At 42.4% G+C, this 3165-nt stretch overlaps 1 non-coding gene across 1 annotated transcript; it reads left to right on the top strand.

Annotated features, from left to right (window-relative positions):
- Nucleotides 1-285: 285 nt before the first annotated feature.
- Trnas-gcu (transfer RNA serine (anticodon GCU)) lies at nucleotides 286-367 on the top strand. The gene has a single exon. It is a non-coding gene; the product is annotated as a tRNA-Ser (tRNA).
- The last annotated feature ends 2798 nt before the right edge of the window (nucleotides 368-3165 follow it).

Genomic DNA, 3165 nt, shown 5'->3' with positions numbered 1-3165 from the left:
GTAATGGATGAGGCTGGCCACTCAAATCGATCAGCGTCGAATCGTGAACAGCACGGTATTCGGCACACCGTTCTAGAACAGTGGTTTTCGACAGGCACGCTGCACTTTGGACATTCTTCATTATCCGATGCATGTCTACAGGTGTTTGTACTCGGCATCCAAGAAAAGAATAACAGCATGTTCGTCCTATTCGGACTCATTTTGTAATATCGTCATCATAGTTCCCTTTTCGGCACTTACCGCTAGCACGTCGGAAAGACACGAATGACACACTAATCCCTAGCAGACGAGGTGGTCGAGTGGTTAAGGCGTTGGACTGCTAGTCCAATGTGCTCTGCACGTGTGGGTTCGAATCCCATCCTCGTCGAAGAATTTTACGTAAAGCACCCATTTGCGATCACTCCTTCTACATGCGAAACGCCACTCAGTAGTAACAACATGTCGCTGCTCATACATCTGCATCGGAGTAGTTCTACGTCGCATATACGCTGCAGCAACGCCCTCGGACGGAAACTTGTTGATCTTTTCTAATAAACATGCGATGATTCACAGATACAGAGGGATTTTTCCGTCAGTTTTGCGGATCATTATTTCGTTTCATCATGACGTTAATAATTTTCGCTAAGATTGCGTTTTGCACTATGATTAAGCCCTTTGTGGGTGCCTCGTGCATGGGTACATCGGTGAGATGTGCAGTTACAAGACATCAGTAGCCAGCAACGTACGTCATCTGCGCAGACTTCCAAGAACCTCTGAAAGTAAATCCAGATGGGTTGGCCGAGAACAACAGTCCGTCCATGGACAGCCGAGATTAAATAGTGTCCAATGCCAGCGCTCGTTCACAGTGTGTTGGACGACCTACTGTATGCGACAGGCGTCTTGTGCGGTTTTTACAATCAGCCTGTAAGCCAAGTGGACCTGCAGCTTAGAAGCATGTTACAGAAGTTCAGCTGTGTGCCTCAAGTCTCAGACGTTCTAGGGAAGCTGCCGGTTTTGTCTAATAAAATGGCTTTCAATCCCGTTTTTCGCAACACACAACTGATCCAACGGTGTCACGATGGCAAATCGCAATTACGACCTCATATGGACCATCAGCGTCTCTATACCGGCGTAAAGATAATCTTCGGCGTTTTACAGTCGTGTACCCTCAATAGAGAGAAACTCTCTCTTTCGCTCTTAGTTTCTGATATGCAGTTTCCATACGAATCCTAACGTGTGGTCTTTTCCTTATTGATCAAGTGTTGGCTGTCTGCTGCTCAATTGTTGATTAACTACACCCAAATACCCTCTACCCACACCCGATTATTTAAAGAATCGAACTCCCGTGGACGAGTGCAGCCTGCGTAAGTTGAGCTCCGTTTTAAGAAAAGCCAGTTTCTCACATCTCTCAATATTTATGACGTCATATCTCCTCAACAACATGAACTATTTTTCTCTCAACGATATAATTCTTTGTATATTCAGTGTTAAGTTTGGATAGTACCTGCAAAATGTGTTGTGAAAAGAGAACGCGGTAAATAAGTAGTAAATTAAAACGTCATGCTTCCATGTTGAAGTTTTTCTATGTGAAAAGCAAAAACGTAATAAGCAATACAGTTTTTTCTTTCATTATTTTGTGAGGAATATTAACGAGAAAATGTTTCGAAAATGTTTGAAATCATGTGTGAAGTTTGTTGGAAGTGGTTAAGTGTTCTCATTCTCAAATACTGAATGAACACCATCTGGGTAAACTGTGCACCATGAGTTAATGGTGTCGCAAGACACAAACACAGAATCTAATTTTATCATTAGAACTATTGTGTTATGCTTTTAACGTAAGATTATAATACTTAATGAGTAGATTAAGCTAGCATTTTAGATTTTGAAACTCAGTCAATAATTATGTGAAACAACGAAAACCAAATTTTTGTTGCCCCCTAGACGCCGTTTAATAGGCAACCTGCAGCTTGAACCAGGCCCCATATTAGCCATTTAATAATATAAACAATTTTTATTTATTTCAAGACATTCAGTAATAATTCTTGCTATTCATTTAGGACGTCGTCAGCATATGATTTGGAGATAGTAGGTGGTAAGAGAGTATCGTTGTCCTCAGGTTATTTCTGCCTTTGTCTCTCCCTTTAAAGTTCCAATATGTGTCCTATCATATTACTTTTGATCAGTTTTACTGAACGTTGCAGCAGACCCTTGCCCAATAAGTCTTAAATTACTTGTCTGTGTTTACCTAGTCACGTGTTTATTCGTAGAAAACAATGTAGTGTAGCTAGATAGAATGAATTCCCCTCATTTTTCAAAAAATCTGTGCACGATATGCCCTTTTGAAAAAAGATCTTCTCTGTACTATGTTAGAGTATACCGTATTTTATATTCTGTACATAGCAGGCGTAAGGGTCGGCGTAGTTCGTGTGTAGAGCTCTAGACTGTACTTTGAAGTCCCGGATTCAAATCAGAGTAACGGCGGGTAACTTTCCACCCATTTCATTATCTCCAGGATGGACACAGGTCCACGTAGCGTGCTGCCAAAATGAGTTTTGGAGCTATTTACCTACGGTAAAGGGCGGCAGGGAGAAGGGACTCGCCACCCCTTCCCCCTCCCCCTACACTAGTGCCATCGAGCTAGTTTGGCGCAGCAGTTAATACAATGGTCTTGAATTCTAGAGGACGACTGTTCAGATCGCCCTAAGTCCATCCTGATAGTTCCGTGATGTCCCTAAATCACTTTTAGGGCAAAGTCTAGGACGGTTCCTCTGAAAGAGCACGGTCGATATGATTCTACACCGTTGCTTAACCTGAGGTTGTCCTCCGTTTCTAATGACCTCGATGTCCACCGGACGTTAGACAACAATCCTCCTATCCACCTAGTGCCTCGACGGATGGATGGGCTGCACTCAACTTCCAATCAGGCCAATAGTCCAGTCACAAGCTTGCGCCAAACATTTTATCTTTTTCACCTTTGTATAGCAGGCTTACATTCCTATAATTTAAGGTTTTACTCTTAACTCCATAGTACACACTATTGCTATATCCCATTCCTCTGGCTCGTGTGCATGCGCAGGAAGAAGCAAGTACAACTGGATAGCCTCAGTGCAAAACTGCTCATCTTATGCCCACATTATTTTATCCGTAATTCATAAACAATGCCTCACAAAAAGCCACGAAACTATA

The sequence above is a fragment of the Schistocerca cancellata genome, chromosome 2 (assembly GCF_023864275.1).
Source record: "Schistocerca cancellata isolate TAMUIC-IGC-003103 chromosome 2, iqSchCanc2.1, whole genome shotgun sequence".
NCBI lineage: Eukaryota > Metazoa > Arthropoda > Insecta > Orthoptera > Acrididae > Schistocerca > Schistocerca cancellata.
Note: the sequence above shows the minus strand (reverse complement) of the source record. Positions and strands in the feature narration are given on the sequence as shown.